We start from the raw sequence: 23,367 nt of genomic DNA on the forward strand, positions 1-23,367 counted from the left end.
TCTGGACTCGCTTTGTAGACCAGGCAGTCTGGCCTTGAACTCACTCCTGCTTCTGCCTCCAGAGTACTGGGGTTAAAGGCATGTGCCACTATGCCCGGCTCAGTTTTTTTTATTTTTTGGTTTTTCAAGACAAGAAACAAAAGACACAGACTTTCAGAGCAGTGTTAGATACTAAGAAAGACTGTGGCAGATGCCTCTTCCCAGGACCCTGTGTGCTCCTCAAGAGCGGAGATTCCAGACTCTTGGTTGCGAGCTGTACTCCCAGGCCAGAGACAGCATCTGGCACACAGAGACTTGAATACATATCTGCCAAATGATGTATGAGCTGTTAGGCCAGCTCCTAGAAGAGACATTTTCTATCCTGACTCTGGTGTAGGTGATGGTGTCTCCTAGTTACATGCACTTCTGACACTCTATAATGGAGCTTTTTATGTGAAAGGCAGGCACTAGGTTGGTCAACTGGACTGCCTCTTCCCTCCACTTGGTGCTTAATTTGGTGGCAATTAAAATATTATTTTTCTTTTTCTTTTTTTTCATTTTTATATGTATAAGAGTTTGAGTAATGTAAGTATGGGTTCTATGTATATGCCTGGAGCCCTTAGAAATCAGAAGAGGGCGTTAGATCCCCTAGAACTGAAGTTACATACGGCTGTGAGCTGCCGTGTGAGTGCTGGGAACTAAGCCTGATTCCTCTTTAAGAGCTGCCAGTGCTCTTAAGCACTGAGCCATCTCTCTAGCCCATGGTGACAAAAATCTTGTGTATGTGTCTGTGTATATGTATATGTGTCTATGTGATGTTTATATGTGCATATTTGTGAGTGTATGTGTATACCTATGTGTATAATGTATATATTGTGTGTGTTTGTATGATACATAGTTGTATATGTGTGTGTGTGCATGTGTGTGATGTGTGCTTGTTGGTCTGTATAAATGTTGGTATGCATTTGCACCTCCTGTGTACAGCAAAGAACAGCCTGAGGTGCTGGTCCTCACCGTCTGCCTTGTTTGAGACAAGGTCTCCCTTGCTGTTTGCTGTTGCTTACACCAGCCTGAGTGCCCCTACCCTCCATCTCCCCACAGGAACACTACCTAGTTTTCACATGAGTTACAGGGGTCTGAACACAGACTCTCAGGCTTGTAGGACAGGGCTCTACCCATGGAGCCATCTCCCTTGCCATCAGGCCCAGATTCCTGTACCATTACTGTGAAATCAACTTGTGGTCCTCACAGGTGCTCCAACATAGGAGGAAAGAATATCAGGGTGTGATTCTTCCCTGCTGTCATCATAAACCAAGTCCTAAGAATCTCATGTCTGTCCCACTGCAGGCCCCTTCACACACCTGTCCACCTCAAGTAGTAGAGAAGCCATGCTGGGAGTCCACAGGCTCTGCCTCAAGCCAGTATCTGCACAGCCAAGTGCACATCCCTTGCTTTAGCAATACAGTTTAAACCAGTTTTCTAGTGCTCTGTGTTTCCTTCATGTTTCCTTCCGCCAGCGAGCACTGCTTACTGGCTTGTATCTTCTGCTCCACAGCTTCTGCAGAAATCATCTTTGTTTTGTTTGAGACAGGCTCTTACAATGCGTGGTGGCGCATGCCTGTGATCCCAGCACTCGGGAGGCAGAGGCAGGTGGGTCTCTGTGAGTTCGAGGCCAGCTTGGTCTACAAAATGAGTCCAGGACAGGCAAGAAACCCTGTCTAGACGGTGGGGAGTGAGAGAGAAAGAAAGAGAGAAAAAAAGAAAGAAAGAAAGAAAAAAGAGGCTCTCATGAGCCCTCAAGCTCCCTACACAGCTGGTGGTGACCTTAAAACTCCTGACCCTCCTGCTTCCCTTCCCAAGTGCTAGGATCCCAGAAGTAGCCATCTTGGCCATCTGAGAAATCCGCCAAAGTAAATTTCTTCAGGTCCCAGGTGCCTCCTGCCCAGCCCCGCCCCCCTGCCGTGGGATAGGCTATTCTCCCTGGAGGAATTAAGATTAATTAAGGCCCCAGCTCCAGATCTGGGGACTCTAATAGACTGCAGTGTGTGTAGTTCAGACCTCAGGGAAGCTGATGATGTGCCGTTCCTTTCAGTTCCTTTGCAGCTAAAAACAAATTCAGCTGGCTGGGGATGCTGCTCAGCCAGCAGTAGCACACCTGCACGGCACAGAAAGGCCCTGGGTTTGATCTCAGTACTGCAAAGTAAATAATAATTCAACTTCCTTCTTGAAGGTGTTTGGTCAGTACTTCATCTCCACCTGGTGAAAGTGCCACACCATAGTCAGAAGCCAACTGTTTGATAAGTGCTACTTTTGTACTCAGTTATGGGGGACTCGAAGGGACCCACTGTCTCCCTCTCTTTAGGCAGGAATAATGCTGCACTCCTCTTTCCTGGTACCCAACACCCCAACACACACCAAGCCCCTAGCACCTTGCTTGACAGTTGGAGTGTAATAAATGTTCAGTCATGGGAAAGGAAAAGCATGAGTGTAGACTCTGCTAAGCAGAAGGCCTCCATGAAACATGTGTTACTCATCACTATGACAACTCTATAAGGATGACAATGACATCCTCTTTTTTTGGAGATGAGCCAGCCGAAGCTCAGACAGGCTGAGTGACTTACTCCTTCACAGAGCTAGTAAGTGAGAGGCTGGACTCAGTTCTGGTTTTAGTGGACCTAAAATCTGTACTCTGCAGTCACACTATGCTGACAGCTGAGCCACCACACAGGTGGCTGGGAATCAAACCTGGATAATTACCCTAGCACCATCTGACAGGCTGCTTCCTAACCAAGGTAAGACATTGGGCTGGTCTCAAACTCAGAGATCTGCTTGCCTCTGCCTCCTGAGTTCTGGGATTAAAGGTGTGCGCCACCACACCCGTTTATGCTTTTATTTTTATTTGGGGCCTGTGCTGTTTTGTTTGATTTGATGTTTTGTTTGATTTGATGTTTTTGTTTGTTTGTTTAGATTTATTTATTTAATTTTATGTGTATGACTGTTTAGCCTGCATGTATGTATTTGTACCATGTGTGTGCCAGGTACCCAGGGAAGTCAAAAGAAGGTATTGGAACTCCCCTGGAACTGGAGTAATTGTGTGCCACCATGTGGGTGCTGGGAACCAAACCTGGGTCCTCTGCAAGAGCAGCAAGTGCTTTTAACCACTGACCCATCTCTTCAGCCCTTCAGTGCTTTTATTTTGAAACAGGGACTCATGTAGTTGAAGCTCACCTCAAAGTTGCTAAGTAATTAGGGTGACTCTTCATCCCAATGTTAGAGCATTGGCTGTTCTTCCTAAAAGTCCTGAGTTCAATTCCCAGCAACCACATGGTGGCTCACAACCATCTATAAAAAAAGATCTGGTGCCCTCTTCTGGTAAGCAGGTGTACATGTAGGCAAAACACTATATACCTAAATAAATAAATCTTTAAAAAACAAACAAACAAACAAACACCAGAGGCAGGCAGATCTCTGAGTTCAAGGCCAGCCAGGTCTACAAAGTGAGTTCAAGGCCAGCCAGGTCTACAAAGAGTCCAGGACAGCCATGACTATAAGAGAAACCCTGTCTCAGAAAAAACAAAACCAAAAAAACGTGGTGGAGGGTGAGGGCGGGGTACCACATGCTCAAGTGTGAAGATAGAGATTTCTCCACCACACACACACACACACACACACACACACACACACACACACACACACACACAGTTCTCCTCCAGTCTCAGGCTACCCTTACATGGTCTATTATAGATGCTTCCTCAGAGCAGCTCATCTAGATGAAGTCCCTTCTCTTTGCTTATGCTCATTTTTTTCTTCTGTTTGTTTGTTTGTTTGTTTATTTATTTATTGGTTTTTCGAGAAAGGGTCTCTCTGTGTAGCCTTGGCTGTCCTGAACTCACTTTGTAGACCAGGCTGGCCTCGAACTCACAGTGATCCACCTGCCTCTGCCTCCCAAGTGCTGGGATTAAAGCCATGCACCACCACGCCTGGCCTTCTGTTTCTTTTAAAATTAACTTCCACGCTCCCTGGCCCCAGTCCAGATTCCCTGGCTGTCCTGGAACTAGCTTTGTAGACCAGGCTGCCTTCAAATTCAGAGATCAGCCTGCCTCTGTCTCCTGAGTGCTTGGATTAAAGGTGTGTGTCACCACTGCCCCCTAAATTTAACTTTTTTTTTTTCCCGAGACAAGGTTTTTCTGTGTAGCCTTGGCTGTTCTGGAGTCACTTTGTAGACCAAGCTGGCCTTGAATTCATAGGATCCACCTGCCTCTGCCTCCCAGTGCTAGGATTACAGGCATGCACCACCATGCTCTGCTTCTAAAAATAATTTTTAAAAAATATTTTTAAAACATTTATTTATTTATCATATATACACAGTGCTTTGCCTGCATGCACACCAGAAGAGGGCACCAGATCTCATTATAGATGATTGTGAGTCACCATGTGGTTGCTGGGAATTGAACTCAGGACCTTTGGAAGAGCAGACAGTGCTCTTAACCTCTGAGCCATCTCTCCACCCCCTAAAATTAACTTTTTAACTATGGAGATTATTTTCGTCCCTAAAGACAGGACTCTTTACAAGTAGCTCTGGTTAACCTAGAACTCGATTTGTAGATCAAGCTGACTTCCAATTTACAGAGCTTCCGCTGCCTCTGCCCCCTTAGTGCTGAGATTAAAGGTGTGAGTTACCACATCCAGTGGAGGATTTATTTTGAAGACAGGATCTCACTGGAAGTTCAGGTCAGTTTCAAACTTCCTGCCCTGGACTCTCATGCTGCTATTATGCTGAACCCTTTCTCCTTCACCCCAGAATTTAAAGCATCTAAAAACAGTGAGAAGCCACAACTGATGACAAAGGCCTATGATCCCAGCTTTGGGGTAAGCTGAGGCAGGAGGATTTCAAGTTCAAGGCCTATGTGGCCTACAGATGAGTTCAAGGCCACTCTGGGCAACTTGGTGAGTCCTTCCGAACAGCGCAAGCATAGAAACAAATTGAAGCTGATCTTGGTTGTTGACTTGACACACCTGGGAAGAAGGAGGGTCCACTGAGGGGTTGCCGCTGTCAGCTGCCCTTCTTGTGGGCACATCTGACCGGCATCTTCTTAATTGCTAATTGAAGCAAGAGGGCCCAGCCCATTACGGGCAGTACCATCCCTAGGCAGGTGGGCCTCGGCTGACGTTTCTGAGTATGACAGCTAGTCAGCGAGCAGAATTCCTCTCTGGTCTCTGCTCCAGTTTCTAGCCAGGTTCCTGCCCTGACTTCCCTTTTCTTCCCAAATCGCTTTTGGCCATGGTGTTTTTAACAAATAGCAGGAAGTGAAGGGAAGAAACTGAAGGAGCTTTCACAAAACAAACAAAAAACTCTCAAAGTACTAATTTTTAAAAGGGAAAAACCTTGTGTGTGTGTGCGCGCGCGTGTGTGCATGTGTGTGTGTGTGTGTGTATTGCACATGTGTCCACGTGCCACAGTGATCCTGTGGAGGTCAGAGGACAGCTTTGGTGAGTCACTTCTCTCCTACCTACCATGTGGTTCCCAGGGGTCAAACTTTGGCTGAGGTTTGGCAGGAAGCCCTTTACCTGCTGAGCCATCTTGGTAGCCCTTTGTAGCCTTTTAACACGAATCTCTTCCTGGTATGATGCCCTGATAAAGCTTAGATTGAAGGGAGAATTCACATTTTACCCCTAGAGCTACACAGTAGCCACATACAGTAAAAAAGCTGGAAACCAAGTTAAACTGAGAAATATTGCACCTTTATTTAGTCTGTCTTATTATCTTTGCTAATTCTGGCTAGGATCCTCTAGTTGATTTTGGGCACAGCATTGAAAGCACTGAGTTAATGTACCACCATCCAGGTCTCTCCAAAATTGTTGGTGCCTACAGTCTTGTCAAGCACTGATAGCTAGACCATGCCATCTAGTGGTCATGCCTGGATCTGAATGTCAATGGCAGCTGCCACTGGGGTGTGGTGGGGTGGAGCAGGGGGTCTTTTTGTGGGGAAAAAGGCAAACTAATGCAGAGCTGATTTAGCGGGTCCATGCGTGTAACCCTAGCACTTGGGTGGTGGAAGGAGGAGGATGAAGAACTCAAGGCTGGTTTAGGCTACATAGTGTGTTCAAGGCCCAGCCTGGGCTACTTCAAGTGCAGTTAGTGTAAAATTTTGTCCCCTTTTTATCTAATTGTAGATCAACATTAGGGAGGCAGAGGCAGCCGGATCTTTGTAAGTTCAAGGCCAGCCTGGTCTACAAAGCAAGTCCAGGGCAGCAAAGGCTACACAGAGAAACCCTCTCTTGAAAAACTAGGCTTGGAGAGATGGCTTGGTGGTTAAGAGCACTGTCTGCTCTTCCAAAGGACCCAGGTTCGCCCAGATGGCAGCTCACACCTGTCTGTAATTCCAATTCCAAGGCATCTGACACCTTCACACACTAATGTGCATAAAATAAAATAAAAAAAGAAAAACCAAAAAATCTTTTTTTTTTTTAAGGGACAAGGAGGAAGAGGCTGTGAGGCCATGGTACAGCTGCACAGAAGAACACTTGCCTAGCATATGTGAGACCCTGGCTTTAATCCCCAGCTTCGATCCCCAGGTGTGGGCGGGAAATGCGCTAAGCTCAACACAGCATTGAGCCTGATGTGGTCACAGAATTGTTAGAGGCAGAGCAGCTGCAGAACTGCAAAGCTGGGGGACGGTGGTAGAAATCTGGGACGCTGGGAACACAGTGCAGGGCTGGGTGAGAAACAAGTGGAGAGGTTGGCTCTTTTCTTCTCAGAGAACAAATGTCTTAGATGTGTGCAAAGAATGTTAAAGGGAGTTTCCTGATTGGGAGGTGAGGAGCAAAAGATGGAAGAGGTCATCCATAGCCTAAGGGCAGAAGAAGAGGTGTGCACTCAGGGGGGAAACCAGATGTCGAACACTCCAAACAGGCCTGACCAAGATAGAAGGTGGCACCAGGCAGGGTACAAGGGTCCAGTGTGACCCTGGCCCTGCTGAGAACCCTCGTTCCCCTGGACAAATCCATCCCAGCAGGTCCTGTTAAATACTGAAGCACCAGACTGAGTTCAAATCCATCTCTGCACCACTGACCTGTAACAAGAGACTTTTTCAACCTTGCCCCAAGCACTTGACAGCTCCTATTTTTAATCCTTACAAACATATTCTATTATTACCTATCTTTGTACAGACAAAGCCACCAAGGCTCAGAGTAGTTAAGGACTGTCCCCAAGGGCTCACAGCCATGAGTGACTGTTAACTTGGAGTTGGCTAGTGACTCCCCTGGGGCCTCAGCTTACAGCTGGCTTTCAGTCTGGAGGGAAACATCCCCCCCAGGGGATCTGCAAGTTCTTTTTCCACAAGCACCTCCCACGAGTCTGATGGTCAGAGGAGATGGAAAGGGTACCCTGGCCCTGGCCATGCCTCAGTGGAGCCAGACAGGTTCCAGCTTCCTCATTCCATAGCTCATGTCCATTTCCAGTTGGGTCTGGGTTACCTGGCACCACAGGACTGTTTCTAATGCCTTTTGGTATAAATGGAATCACCTAAGGCTTCGAGAGTAACCAGAGGTGGAAAAAACAGGATGATAACATCAGATCCATTTCTAGAAGTGGGTGAAGAGGAGCCAGGCCTAACAGCCAGCCTTGCAGGGCAAGGCTAGGGCCATAAAAACAAAAGCTCAGCGACAACAACATCCAAAACAGCAACAACATAATCAGGCTGGCAGTGGTGGCACACACCTTTGATCCCAGCAGAGGCAGGTGAATCTCTGTGAGTTCGAGGCCAGCCTGCTCTACAGTGAGAGTCTAGGACAGCCAAGCCTATACAGAGAAACCCTGTTTTGAAATAAAAAAGGGGGAGGGGCTAAATAATATTTATTAACAATAATGTTATTGTGTGTGTATGATTGTTATTTTTTGAAACAGGCTCTCTCTGTTATGTAGCTCTGGTTGTCCTGGAACTCAATACGCAGACCAGGTTGGCCTTGAACTCATAGAGTTGTCCCTGCCTCCCAAGCATGCAAATAATAATAATTTCTAATTTACAATCAGTGCAACTTAAATTTTATTTATTTTTTAAATTAATTAATTTATTCACTTTACATCTGGATCATAGCCCCCTCCCTCCTATCCTCCTGGTCTTACCCTCCCTCCCCATTGCCAGCATCTTAAATTTTCAAATCAATGAAACCTAATGTGTTTTATTTTGTTTTTGAGACAAAGTCTCACAACGTAGCCATGGCTGGCCTGGAATCTGTTATATAGATGAGGCTAGCCTCAAACTGATAGCAATCCACCTGTATCTGCTTCCTGAGTACAAGATTAAAGGCATGCACCATCACAGCCAGAATAACCCAATAATTTATTAACAGAAGTTTTTCCTCTTTTCTGTTAAAGATGGAGTGAGCGCTATCAGTTAGTTTTGGCATCTAATGCCTATTGTTTCCTTGCCAGTATGCACATTTTCACCTAAATTGTCACTTGATTGTCCAAACCTTATAACACTGCCTGGAACATAATAATTGCTCAATAAACATCTCTCTCTCTCTCTCTCTCTCTCAGTCTTTTTTTATTTGTTTGGTTTTTTGACACATGGTTTCTCTGTGTAATAGCCGTGCCTGTTCTGGACTCACTTTGTAGACCAGGCTGGCCTCCAACTCACAGAGCTCTGCCTGCCTCTGCCTCCCAAGTGCTAGGATTACAGGTGTGTGTCACCATGCCCAGCTAGCCCTGGCAGTCTTAGAACTTGCTTTTTAGACCAAGCTCGCCTCAAACTGGGAGATCTGCCTGTCTCTGCCAGGATTAAAGGTTTTTTTTTGTGTGTGTGTGAAGTAAAAACAAGGCTAATCTATAAGAGGAAGAACCTGTGTCCTCCCCGAGCCCCGTCTCTCTTCTCCTCTTGTATCATTCACACTTGGGGTCCCCACCCCACCGATGAGCTGCAGGACACTCTTGGTCCTTCAGGTGAGGGGGCAGGGCCAGGCAGGGTAGAGGAATGGACTTCTTTCTCTAGTCCAGGGAGAAGAAAGTCACCTTCTGTGAGGAAGTGGGTACAAACAGCAAAGCCTCACAGGGTGGAAACTCCAGGAAAGTTGCCGTGGCAATCGCAGACTGTGGAAGGAATTCCGGCGCCTGCAGCTGGACTGGAGGCAGCACCACCACTGAGAAAACTGCCTGCCGACCCACTCTCCCATTCCTCAGCAGGTTCCCTGGACCCTCCCCTCCCCGTCATACCATTCAGGAAATAAACTTCAGCCTGGTATCTTTCGCTCTCCACCCCTTCCTGATTTGACTTTCTGTTCCAGTAGGATTGTGGGATTGTCGGAGAAATGCCAGACACCCGGGTGAGTCTGGATTCCAGATAAACAACGAATACTATTTTTAGGGTAACTATTCCAAAAAGCTGCCTGAGACAATGGGGGCATACTAATGCAAAATAGAATTTCTTGTTATTTTTTGAGTTTTGTTTGTTTCTTTGTTTTGAGGCAGTCTGCTAGGTAGCTCAGCTAAGCTTGAACTGGCTATGAAGCATAGGATGACCTTGAACTCCTAGACTTTTCTGCCTCTATCTAGTGGGATTACAGATGTGGTCACCTACCCAGCTCTCCACCGATGGCTTTTAACCAAGAGTCCTGCTTTTCCAAAGCTGGCAGGGCACAGTCGAAGTCCCACTAGTCTCCTTACATAGCTGTGCTGTGGCTGGTATATAGATATTAGACAGGGTCTCTCTATGTACCTTGGTCGTCGTATGTAGATTAGGCTGGTCTTGAACTCAAAGACAGAGAGAGGTGGGGGGGAGGGAGAGAGAGAAATCTCCCGTCTGCCTCCTGAGTGCCGCTTGCCAAATCTTGTAGGCTGCAAAACTCACCTAAGATTCTATCCCTGTTGCAATGGAGAGACCAAAATTGAGCAACAGAACTGAGCTTTCTCTGCTGAGTTCTTTTGGGGGAAGAATTCCTAAAAGGAGGGCTATAGTCAGTGGGAACTGGGAGTACACTGAAAGGTTGGGGTTGTCCATGGAGCTAGGCCAGTCCTCCCATGTAATTTCCATTTAAATTATATCTTGCTATACAAATAAATATACATACTGCCTGTGTGAGTTATATATGTTATTGTGTGTGTTGGGGTGGAGTCCATTTACCTGTGAGTTGATAACCAATGTTTTCCCCTAATAACTACACACACACACACACACACACACACACACACACACACACACACTTTTTGTTGTTGTTTGGCCTGTCTCCACATAACCAGCAATGGAGTTACAGGCATGTGCCACTACATCTGGCTTTTATGTGGGTGCTAGTGATGTAAACTCAGGTTTTCATGCTTGTACAGGAAGAACTTTATTGACTAAAGCCTTTGATGTGTTTTTAAAGTTGACTCCAGGGTGGGAAGACAGCACAGCTGGTAAAGTACTTGCTATATAAGTGCAAGGGTTTGAATTTAGTTATTTTACTTATTTTTCATTTTTTGGCTTTTTGAGACAGGGTTTCTCTATGTAACAGAGCTCTGACTGTCCTGGACTCCCTGTGTAGACCAGGCTGGCCTGGAACTCACAGTGATCCATCTGCCCCCGCCTCCCGAGTGCTGGAATTACAAGCATGCTCCACCACGCTTGTAATCTAATCCCAGTCCTAGGGAAGTAGAAACAGGTTTTGGGACTACCTGGTTCGGCAGCCTCGCCCACCTGGCAAGCTCTTGCCTAAATGGTGCTCTTGGAAAGCGTGAACTGTGCCAGAGATGTAATAACTCGAGCAGGAATGCCTAGAGCTGGGTGTATGGAGCTGTTCCTGCATGCTCAGCCTCCGTCTGACTCAGTTTCTAGCTGTGTGTTTCATTACAGTCCCTGTCTACTCAAAAAAGTAAAAGCGAGCCTGATGTGGCGGCACACACTTGTAATCGCAGCACTCAACACTTGGAAGGCTGCAGGATTGCGAGTCCTCGAAGCCAGCGGAGGTGTCATGTTGCAGGCAGCCACCCACCCACATGCATGCGTGTACACACACACACACACACACACACAGAGAGAGAGAGAGAGAGAGAGAGAGAGAGAGAGAGAGAGAGAGAGAGAGAGAGAGAGAGAGAATAAATGTAATTTAAAACAATTTAAAAGGGGGAATATTGCCAGTTGTGGTGGTGTGTGTCTTTACTCCCAGTAGAGGCAGAGGCAGGTGGATCTCTGAGTTCCAGGCCAGCCTGGTCTACATAGTGAGGTCCAGGACAGCCAAGGCCTAGTTCTCAGAAGAAAACGAAAGAGGAACCAAACCAAAAAAAAAAAAAAAAAAAAAAAATCAAGGAGAAAGTGTTAACAAGCTGTGAAAAACACTTAGAGGAGATATTGATTTGCAGCTATTAGCTCAAGATAAGCATTTTACACATAGGTGCTCTCCTTCCCAGCAGCCTTTGTGCTTAGTGGGAAGTGGACTTTGGAACTACACAACCCAGGCAGCTGTTCCATATAAAATATGTACTGAACTTTTTTTTTTTTTTTTTTTTTTTGAGATAGCGTCTCAACATGTAGCCCTGGCTGGCCCAGTGCTTGCTATGTAGACCAGACTGGCCTCAAACTCACAAAGATCCACCTGCCTCTGCCTCCTGAGTCCTGGAACCAAAGGCATGCACTACCACACATAGCCAATTGAAATTAAAAACAATAATAATAACAAAACCTTTTAAAACTCATGTGTGTGTTGTCATGAGACAATTTGCAGGGCCTACTCTCACCTTCAGATATAAGGGTTCAGGAACAGATTTCAGGTGTCAGGCTTGGTGGCAAGTGCCTTTACCCACAGAGCCATCTTGCCGGTCCCCTGGGAACCCCTCCCCCACACCCCCACCCCTGCCTCCCCAGACTGATTCTCACCTTGAGTCCTGGACTGACCTCAGATCCTCCTACCTCAGCCTTCTGAGTACAGGCATTTTAAGGATGTGTCACTCAGCCTGGCCTCTGCTGCATTTTTCATGAGTCATGAGGGGTGGGGACAACAGGAACTAAGTCCCCAGTCTAGCAATATCAAAGTGTACACCGTCACATGAGCTTAAAGCCACCTCCTTATGAAGTGTAATGATGAAGGTCCACATGATGAGGTCACACATATGATGGCAGGCCCACAAACATCGCTATTTGTTTTGCAGTGGGGTCTCCACAGCCCGGGTAACCTCAGGCTTGCTGTGTAGCTGAGGAAAAGCCTGATAATTCTGCTTCTACTTCTTCTGAATGAAAGTTCCGAGAAGGAAATTGTGTGTTCACCTGAATCTTTGAGAAGGCTGATAACCGACAAGAACGTCAATGACTGTGTTGAGGTTGGAATGTTTGCCAGTCCAGTGCCTCAGTGCCTAATCACAGTTTATCTTGGCTTGTCTTCAACCCCCTAAATAGCCATTTCTTGCCTACCTCTGTGTCTGTCCTAACATTCAGTGACTAACAGATAAAACCCCCCCTTTTTTTTGGTTTTTCAAGACAGGGTTTCTCTGTGTAGGCTTGGCTGTCTTGGACTCGCTTTGTAGACCAGGCTGGTCTCAAATTTACAGAGATCCTCCTGCCTCTGCCTTCCAAGTGCTGGGATTAAAGGCGTGCGCCACCATGCCCGGCCATATAAAACCTTTATACTAACCCAAGGCAGCCTCTGAGGCCTATGGCTGAGATGTCTACATTTTGTTTTAACTGACTACTTAGTTTTTCCAACAAAGCATTAAAAAAGTGTGGTAGTGCAAACCTGCAATCCCAGAACTTGGAGAGTCAGAGGCAGGGGAATCTCTGTGAGTTCCAGGACAGCCTGGTCTACAAATTGAGTCCAGGACAGCCAAGGCTACACAAAGAAACCCTGTCTCAAAAAACAAAGAAAAATAAATAAAATAAAAAGTGCCTTAACTTATGTTTTTTTGGGGGGAGGGGTGTCTGCCAGTATAGAAACTTCTTCAACTTAGTGTGATTATGCATGCCTTTTTTTTTGATTATGCATGCCTTTAATTTCAGAGGCACAGGCAGGTGGGTCTCTGTCAGTTCCAGGATAGCCTGGTCTACATATTGAATTCCAAGCCAACCAGAGTTATATGGTGAGACCTTTAGAACAAAAACCAAACCAAATCAACCCTCGACAAATGGTTACATGTTGGAATTTTGGATAACCTATATTGGTGTTCCCTGACTACGGTCACATATTTGGTCCCTCTTAACCTCTTGAGGTAAGAGCTATTTTAGTGTTGATATTCCCAGAACATCTGGCATTACAGGCTTACACCATTCCATACTGTTTATGCAATGCTGGGGACAGAACCCAGGGCTTCTTTCATCCTAAGCCAGCACACACTACTGAGGTAAGATTATTTTTACTTCCCAATTGAATGCACTGATCTAGTGTAACTATACCATGAGGCTTGCACAACACTGAAATTCCCTAACCTAACGTGTCCCTATCACTAAGTGACACATGGTTGGTTCTAAGCAGAACTTTTGAGTCTCATGCCTATGTTTGTATGTTTGAAGTTTTAAACTTCTAAAGGGCATTTAGCCTAACAGCACAGAATTGCCAGATATTCGTCACAGCTTTTTTTTAACCGCATAAGAAGTGTTATGTAGAATGAAGCCGATGTAAACCCAGCACAGTCCTGTGGACCAATTCTTTGTTGTTTGCTTTTCTGTGATGGGGTCTCTCACGGAAGGCCTGAGCTCTACCACTAAACTAAGCACCTAAACCTAAAGTTGTGCTGATGATCAGTTAGAGACAGAAAAAGAAAAAAAAAATCAGTGAAATTTGACTAAGTAAAATCAGGGTCAGTAGGGCTGAGACACAGTGACAAAGCACTGGAGGCCAGCCTGAGGTACATATCGAGGTTGCCTTTTCCCCTGGGGGTGGGGTGGACACACACACACACACACACACACACACACAACTTTTAAGACGAGAGGACTCTCTAAATCCCCTAGCGTATAGCACTGGTATTCAGGAGCTGACGAAGTATAACTCTGCCTTCCTCCTGGGGTGGGGTCTGGAATTGGTGGAGTTATTTTCTTGCAGTGAGTGTGGGGTTTGTCCTCATCTGCGAGCCAGCGTTGCTCGTTGCTCCTAGTAACCGTGAACCACCCACACCTGGCTTATGGTTGGGGTCTGGGGTGGACCCTAGCGTTCTCTGAGGCCAGGCGGCTCCACCCCACTGGGTGGCCGAGGGAGACGGGGCGGGGCACGGAGCCCCAGCCCAGCCCAGCCCGGCCCGGCCCAGTCCTTGGAAACGCTCGGAGGCCACGGTTGATCTCTAGGTCCGGAACAGCTCAGGCAAGTGAGGGGGCTGAGGCTGGCGGGGGTGGGGACCCGGGGTTGGCGGGGACTGGAAGCGGACCGGGGACGGCTCTGTGCCCAGGAGCCCAAACTTTTCCGGCAGGCGCGGCGGCGGCTGGTCTCCGACCGTGAGAAGGAGCCAGAGTGGGGTCTGTCCTCCTGCCCGTTCGAGTTTCGCTTTCCCTGAGCGCCTGTACAGGGCGTAGGGCCCGGGCATATGGCGCAGCTGTGTTCGATGGGCACCCGCGAGCTGACCAGCATCTTGTAGAGTGCCCCCTTCTCAGTGGTTGAGTGGCCTGTCTATTGCAGGACGTGTCCCCCACTCCGGGGCCCCAGAGTGGCCCTGCTGCCAGTGAGGTGGAGGCTGTCAAGGTCCTTGGCTGGTGTGGAGTGGTGATGGTGGTGGAGTCTGCTAGGGCTTGGCACTCCCTGGGGCTGCCCCTGCGTGTCCTGGCGTCTTCAGGCTGGGAACAGACAGGTGATGAGGATCTATCTCAGTGGGGGGTGGGTGGAAGAAAGCCTAGCACAGTGTTTATGGTGGAAGGCCGCGGGCCGACCCTTAGGTCTAGGAAGAGGCCATTCCCACTCATAACCGGTCGGGCTTTGGCCCCTGCTCCCTTGTTCTTGTGTGCGGTTCAGGAGCCTACCAAAAAGTACCGTCAAGCTCATGAACTTTTTAAAAAATTGAGACAGTTTCACTCAGTAGCCCAGTGCAGCCTGGAACTTGTTGCAATAGCCCTGCCTCAGATTCTTAAGTGCCAGGAGTGTTACTAGTGGAAGCTGTCATGCTTGGCCCTCATGACCTCTTTAGGTCAGAGTAAAAATAAAAACACAACAGGGAAATGGGAAAAGGGAAAGCAGGCCCGCGAGGATTGGGAAGGAGCCAGCACAAGAGGGAGGGAAAGAAGGCTCTGCCAGCTGGAGCCTGAACTGTCATCACCAGGTCGCATCCCGTGGGACCTCCTTCCCCTGCCACTCACTCCATTGTCGCCTGTAGGTGGTCTCCACGAGGCTGGGGTCAACCTGAGCATTGTAAACACCAAATAAGTGGGGAGAGCTGTCATGGAAGGTCTGTCAGGTGTCTGGTTCTCTGGGACTCTGAAATATTTATCTCAGTGGTGAGCTTTGGTTTCAAAGCTGGTGCCTTTGGCCTGGCCAGTGGTGGCAGGGCAAGCCAAGTGCTTCTTTGGGCTGCTTTGTCTGCCACAAAGAGGCCACCATACTTCCTCTCAACTTCACTTGCTTGTTCTCCTTGTGTCTGCAATCATGAGGACCTGGTCTTGGCTTATAGTTTCAAGGGAAGTGAGACCATTGCTTCAAGGGCCCTGATTTCCTGTCTGACTTCAGGGCTGCTCGTATAAAACTGGGCAGATCAGAGAGGTAATGACAGGTTACTTGGCAAGCTCCAAGAGAAGCTCATGTCATGGGCTAGGGTAATAGGCACTTAGGTGCAGTCTCTTCCCTAAGAATGGGGGACCTCAGATAGAAGCTATCTCCAGCAGAGCACCTCCAACCCCAAGACCTCTCACCCTGGCCCTTAAGAAAGAGTAGGAGCGGGCTGGAGAGATGGCTCAGTGGGTAAGAGCACCGCAACGTCTGCTCTTCAGAGATCCCGAGTTCAACTTCCAGCAATCACATGGTGGCTCACAACCATCTGTAATGGGATCTAATGCCCTCTTCTGGCGTGCAGATGTACATGCAGACAGAGCACTCACATCAAATAAATAAATCTTAGGGGGAAAAAAAAAAGAAAGAAAAGAGTTGAAGGACCAGGACTATATGTGTGGTGGTGCACACCTTTCAGACGCAGAGGCTTAAGGACAGCCTGAGCTACAGGGCAAGACCCTGCCTCACAAAACAGTAACAACATTGGGGCATAGTCCCTCGTTCTGCTTAAAAGACTAAGGCAAAAAGAGGATTGCAAGCCTGGCTGCAGATCTGAAGCCAGCCTGGGCTCCAGAGTGAGACTTTGTCTCAGCAAGCCACGGTGAAGGGACATACAGATTTTGAGAGTGCCTTCAGTTCTTTTGAGAATTCTGAAGAAGAGCTCACCTTGACAGAATCTTCCAGCCCTAACCTAAGATTGGGTGTCTAGGCCAGAACTTGGGACTTGTTTTGAAGCAGGAACAAGATGCGGAAGTCCATAGGCTTTTACTTAGCATGGACACAATGCATTGGTCCGGGAGGAAGGTGAGACTTCCTTCCATAGAATGGTCAGTACACTTCCTAAGACACAGGGGTGATGTTTAGGGAGTCTGTGCTGGCTGGAAGATCTCCTCATGCCATGCAATACATCCCACCATGGAGGTTCCAGTAGCAGCTGGAGCTAAGGGTGGGGAGGATCCTCCAGAGGATCCTGGCCCTCAGCTGACTCCCCGGGAATGACAGCATGTGGTCCCCACCCACAGGTTCTTGTGGCCCTACTCTTGAACTTGTGATCCTCTTGTTTCAGCCAACCCAGTGCTAGAATGACAGGTGCACACCACCATGCTCTGCTCGTGCCTGCTTCTTTTTAAAAATTATTATTTTGTGTGTGGGGGGGGGTGAGTGCATGGATGTGGAGGTCAGAGGACGTGTGGGAGTTGGCCCTCTCCTATCACCAGGTGGGTTCTAGGGAATCCAGTTCAGGTTAGCAGGCTTGGCAGCAAGTGGCTTTGCTTGCTCATCCACCTAGACCAGTTGTGTGGTTCTTAGTGCAGCTGTTTGAGGGGCAGGCTGGTGGGAGCATGGGGTTTTAAGAGATGGGGAGGGGGGCCAGGCATGGTGGCACAGGCCTGTAATCCCAGCACTCAGGAGGCAGAGGCAGGCAGATCTCTGTGAGTTCCAGGCCAGCCTGGTTTACGAAGTGAATCCAGGACAGTCAGGGTTACACAGAGAAACACTGTGTCGAAGGAAAACAAAACAAAACAAAACAAAAAACAAACAATAAAAGAGAGGGGAGGGGGGAGATAGGTAGGGACATGGGTTTTTCTTAGGGTTGGCTTCCTGTGTAATAAACAGGTGACCTGGGTCAGCATCAAACAAACTGTAAAGAGTGGGGGCCTTATGGGAGCATCCTGGGAAGAGAGAGTGAGAATTAAATGGCACCCTCTTGCCTAGAACATGTCATGGGCCTTTGCCTCTGTATATGTCTTACACGTTACTAGAGACACCCAGTGTGTAGATTCGGGGTGGGGGCGTATGCCATTCTGCTGTGAAACCTATTCTGTTAGCTGCAAACAAACTGGCAGGGCTGCAGTAGATTATGCTCTTTCGCCTAGGATATACCCATCTAACAGATGTAAAAATGGAGTCTGGAAGTGGGAAGTGACCTTCTTCAGTTCATGGACTGGAGTCAGTATCAATGCCAGGAAAGGAATTAGGTACCTGCTCCTACACTGGAGACTCAGGCGAAGGTAGGAAAGGGGATCCATATCCACTGTGCACTCAGCTCTGCCGGTCTTTACCACGTCTTTACCAGGCAGGCCCTCTTTCTTTTGTGTTTTTTTTTGGGGGGGGAGTGGGCTGGGGTGGGTGGGGTGGGCGGGGAGTGGTTTCAAGACAGGGTTTCTCTGTGTAGCTTTAGCTGTCCTCACTCTGTAGACCAGGCTGGCCTCCAACTCACAGAGATCCTCCTGCCTGTGCCTCACATGTCTTCCCTGGCAGACAGGCACCCGAAACCAGCCATCAAGTTCAAATCCATCTCTGCTATTTGCCTTTGTTGGATACTTAAATCCTAAGCCCCAACCCATCTCTCTGCAAATTTCAACTATTTGTTTGGAGATAGGCCCTTGTGGTATAGCCCTGGCTGGCCTAGTGCTCACTGTGTAGCTCGGGCTGGCTTTGAACTAATCTAGCCTCTTGGGTGCTAGCATTATGGGTGTGCCCCATTACTCCTGTCTCAAAATTAGCATCTTTATTGGCAGAGTGATCTTTTGTGAGCATCCGAAGCACCTTGGTTGTCTTTGGCTTAGTTGCTTGGTGAGCACTGGCGGTACCACTCTTGGGTGGCTCCTTTCCTTCCCCACCCCTCTGTGACTTTCCACTGTGGTCTGGAGACAGGAGAGGTAAACACAGATGGGGTAGATAGGCCTTTGTGTCAAAAATGGCAAGGCCCTGATAATGGCTTCCTCTTTTTTTTTTTTTTTTTTTCTTTTTAATTTTATTTTGAGACAGGGTCTCATTATGTAGCTCTGGCTGTCCTGGAATCCCACTGTAGACCAAGCTGGCCTCTAACTCCCAGGTGTTAGGATTAAAGGCCTGAGCCACGACACCTGGCCCTCTTTCTTTTATGGTTTTTTTGGGGGTGGGGTGGGGTGAGTGGGAAGTGGTTTCAAGACAGGGTTTCTCTGTGTAGCTTTAGCTATCCTCACTCTGTAGACCAGGCTGGCTTCAAACTCACAGAGATCCTCCTGCCTGTGCCTCTCTGAATGCTGGTATTACAGGCGTGCTCCACCATGCCTGACTCGGGCCATATGTGTACGAAGGCCACCTTGACTGGTGATGTGGCTAGGATCTCTGAGAGTAACCGTCCATGATATAACTCTTATCTTCAGAGAGAAGGGGGGCTGAGAAGCTGCTGGACTGGGCCTTCCCATATTTCCCAGGACTCAACTCTCGGTTTTTATGGAGGGAGGGAGGGAGGGAGAGACAGAGAGAGAGGGAGAGCGGTGGAAGCTGGGGAGGGGCCTGGAGCCTGGGAGGAAGTAATGGGTTGGCAGGATGAACAGGAACTGGGAATAGGTGGCTTGTGCTGGCACCTGTGGCTGGCTCTCCTGCTGAACTGCCAGATACTGGGCCCAGCTGGGAACGAAGTTCTAAATTCCTTTAAAAACTTTTGTTCCCCTCTGTGATAGCATCTCACTATCATTTCCTGCCCGGCCTGGAACTTGTTATGTAGACTAGGATGGCCTTGGACTCACAGATATCCACCCGCCTCTGTTAGAATTAGAGGCATAAAGCACCACACGAGCTCCTAAGTTTTCTGGTTCCAGCTGACGCTAGTGTTTGGACCCCCTCAACTTCATCTCTTAATCCCGAGGCCAGGCCACCCTAGAGTATGAAGCTGATTCTGGGTGCCTGTGGTGGTGGCTATGTGCAGGGGTGGGCTGATTTCTTGGGGAGAATGGAGGGAAGACGCTAGGCATGGAGACCTGGGTGTGGGGTGGTGAGCAACTGTTTCCATTTTGGTTTGGGCATTGGTTCCTGGCAGTCAGGAGGGCAAGTTGCCTGGACCAGTCAGCTGCTCTTTGCTGTCCTTTCCTCCAACACATACCCTCTTGCTTGTAACCCCAGTAGCTCAGCTTTCTCGCTACAGATTCCAGAGTCTTAACATTTCACATGCCCCAGGAGAGCCAGGGCCAGAGTCCATGCTCAGCAGGCCAGGTACAGAGCTAGCTCCTAGAGACACCCCAGGGTTTAGTGGGGGACAGTCTCCCCAGATTCTACATTGAATTCCTGCCATCTGGGCTTAGTACACATTCCTGCTGCCACCAGGGCTGAGTCAGGGGAGAGGCCTGGGTCTTTCCTGAGATGGGATGGATTACCTGAGAGAGGTACAAGCTGAGGTGTGGAACTGCCAGGATGGGACAAAATCTGGACACTTCGATCACAGGCTGGTGTTGGCTCACAGAGAAGCTGGCTGCCTTCTTAACTTCAGGAAATGCTCATAGTTCTCTGTAGCCCCTGGAGGCTGTGCCACCCTCACAGCCACTGGATGAACCCAGAGGATCTGACTTTGTGCTTCATCTGTACTCTGTCTCCTGGTCTCTTTTCTGTCCTTGTCCTTCCTCCTACCTTTTGTCTTCTCTAGTCCCCATGCCTCAGCCTGGCTAGTGGCTGACTACTTCTCCCAGGGCTGTGCTAGCTCAGCCCTCAGCCCTAGTGGAAGCCTTGGTGGTAGGGTCCACACGGAGGCCAGGCAGGAGCTGGGGCCTGCATAGGAGCCAAGCCAGGGATGCTGGGTTCCAGAGGTCCTTGCTGATCGGACCCGTGTTGTCCTGGCCATGGCTCAGTGGTGTGGCAGAGGTTGGCAACTTGCTGGCTGGTACTAACATAAGGGGTCAGACAGCTAGGGTTGTATTGTGGCCCAGGATCAGCTTGTCTTAAGTGGGAGGGGGACATTTTGTGTCTCCTCCCTTGTGCTGATGGATGGGCATGGAGCCCACTGTGGAGGGAGGGGCTGAACAGTTGGGCTTCCATTTCTGTGTAAGCCTGCTATGGTCACTGCAGGGCTTGAGACCAAAGCCGTGGTAGAAGGATGAGAGATTGGGACGGATGGACAGACTGTCCAAATAAGGGACTCACAAGAACTCCAGGGTCAGCTTTGTGGGCAAGCCTTGACCTCACTACACCCTGGTGAGGTCTGCTTGGCCAACCTTCACTCTCCTAAGCTTTGGTCTGTAATAACAATGGTCACCTGCTGGGCTCTGGTAAGGAGTTAGTGAAATCACAGCTGAAAACAGCCAGAATGTATCTCTGGTTAGGCACTCTTCTAAGAGCTTAGTGTGTTTCTTTTCCTTTCTTTCTTATCCCCCCATTTATTTATTTTTATCTTATGTACATTGGTGTTTTGCCTGCCTGTGTTTCTGGTGAGGGTGCCAGATCCCCCGGAACTGGAGTTTCAGACAGTTGTGGGCTGCCATGTGGGTGCTGGGAATTGAACTGGAAGAACAGCCAGCGCTCTTAATTGCTGAGCCATCTCTCCAGCCTCCTCAGTGTGTATCTTCTCTTTTAATTTTTTGGGTTTTTTTGTTTTGTTTTGTTTTTTGTTGTTTTGTTTTTTCAAGACAGGGTTTTTCTGTGTAACCTTGGCTGTCCAGGACTTGTAGACCAGGCTGGCCTCAAACTCACAGTGATCCACCTGCCTCTGCCTCCTGAGTGTTGGACTTAAAGGCCTGTGCCACCACGCCTGGCTTCTCTTTTAATTTTTACAGTTCTTTGGGAGGCACTCTTACTGGTGTTGAACCCATCTTCCAGGTGAGGACACTGATGTAGAGCAATATCTCTGGTTCAAAAGGGCAGGTGGCTAAGGACTCAGAAAACTATATTGGGACCAGGAAGGTTCACCAGAATTCTTCTGACCACAAGCATGACAGGGCAGGGCCAGGGAGGACAGGATTGGGGGCGGGGAAAGGGGGGATGAGTCAGTAGCTGAACTAGTCTAGACCCTGGCGCCCCAACCCAGGCAGTGAGTCACTGCAGCCCCTCACTTGGGAAGAGGGAGGGGCAGCTGTCTCCTGAGTAAAAGGCAGGTCCAGCATGCTCTGTTTTCCCAGGGTCATAATCAGCTCTTAGAGCTACCCTATTTCACAGATACCTTGTGGAGGTGAAGGGCCAGCTCATTGTGACATCATGGCTTGGTGGCACTGTTGGGACTCTGACATAAGGGCCTTTTGTGGCAATGCCTTTTGGGACTGTTTAAGCCACCAGCCTGCAACACCACCTCAATGGTAAATGTCAGATAGACCTGGGCTCCTGAGATAAGGGCTATAATGAAATGACAGGCACATCTACACCAAAGGTAACCAAACTACTTCACCCCTGCTTCCTTCCACCTGGATGCCATTCTTTCTGTGGACTCAGAAGGAGACCTTGGAGGGCGGGGTAGGGAACGGGGCTTAGGGAAACAAACCTTTTGCTCCAGAGGTTGGGACAGGAAACACCCTGCTTCTTTTCTCTTGCTCGTGATTACTCTGTCCTCCCATGGCCTCAGAGCTCTGCAAACCAGTCCCAATGGCTGGTCTTAGACTCACTGTCCAATGTGGGTGTCCCATTCCCCAGGAGCTCTGCCCTGCTTACTGCCTGACTGCCATGCTTCCTTGCCTGGCTCACTTCTCATACCTTCAGTCTAGAAGGGCTTTCTTCTCTCTGGATCAACATATTCTTGCTCAGGGGAGAACAGCTTTCTTCAATGTGACCAGCTCCGAGGCCTGGCCTGTTACTTGATCCTGACCACTTTCCCTTGTGAATAAACTCCTGTTGTCCTGAGAGAGGACGTGGCTGTCCTCTATCTGATCTCTGAGCTGCACTGGGTGCTCTGGAAAGAGAAGCAGGGACTCTCCTGCTTCCAACTGCGGCTCCGAGGGTGCTGCTGACCTGGATTTGGGAGTATTTCCTGTAGGGCACGGGGTAACTCTGTCACAGGGTGTACTTGGGAAAAGGTGGCTCCATGAAGGAAAGAAGGACACCTCTTCCTTAGCTTGTCTCAGAGGACCCACAGGCTGTATTAATCTTGGCAGAGGAGGCCTAGAGAGCATAGCATAGCATGAAGGACATATACCAAGCAAGACTCCAGGGCACTCCACTCTAGGCATGCTCCTAACTGCTGGTTCCAGGACTGTGGGAGCCGCTTTATTATGCTGGGCCTTGGTGCTCACTTAAGTGAACTAGCATCTAGGGTGCCCCTCTCCCTGTGACTCTGGGGCTCCCAGCAAGCTGCGGGGCTCTCCTGTTAGAGGCATTCTATCCTATCCAGTGCCCTTGCTCCTCAGATTGCTTTCCTTGACCCTCTCTGACACTGCTGCTGAGAAGATTCCAGACCTCCCCCCACCCTCTTTCCACTGAGCTCTGGGGCACTTGTCTACTCCCTGCCATGGCCAGTGAAGGGAGCAGCCTGCACAGGCTGCCACACGCCTCTGTGAGGAGAACCTGAAAGTCGTGTCTCCTGCCTGGCCTGCCCCTCCCTCCGGGGCCTGGTGGTTCAGGCACAGTGGCAGGCTTGTTTTCCTCCTCTTCCTTTCTGCTCAGCTTCTAGCCTGGCTCCACCCTGTATCTGGCTCTCAAGCCTGCTGCTCCAGCCAGCTGCTGTGGGGGCTGGGGCTGACCCTCCAGAGGGTCCCAGCTGGCCAGCCCTGTGACTCACCAGGAAGCTCTGCCAGGGGCCATTCAGCTTCTCCCCTGGTTCTGCCCGCCACCACCGCCACCACCACCACCACCGCCACCACCACCACCAGGTTTCCTTAAAGGAGGACAGGGAGTTCCTGTTGTTCTGATGCTCTCCACTGACGGGGTGGCTGACTAATCGCCACACCTACTCTCCTGTGGCCAGGGTGCAGGGAGCGGGACAGGGAAGGGGAGGCCCCAGATAAAGGCTGCTGTGAAACATTATAAAAGCCAGGGGCTGGCCCAGTGGGGTGATGGTCTGTG

The 23,367-nt window shown here is 49.0% G+C and overlaps 1 protein-coding gene across 1 annotated transcript in view; it reads right to left on the reverse strand.

Moving 5' to 3' along the window:
* The window catches only part of Pnkd (PNKD metallo-beta-lactamase domain containing), a 72,512-nt gene that overhangs the window by 38,172 nt on the left and 10,973 nt on the right, over positions 1-23,367 (reverse strand). The window lies entirely within an intron of this gene.

This window comes from Acomys russatus, chromosome 12 (assembly GCF_903995435.1).
Source record: "Acomys russatus chromosome 12, mAcoRus1.1, whole genome shotgun sequence".
NCBI lineage: Eukaryota > Metazoa > Chordata > Mammalia > Rodentia > Muridae > Acomys > Acomys russatus.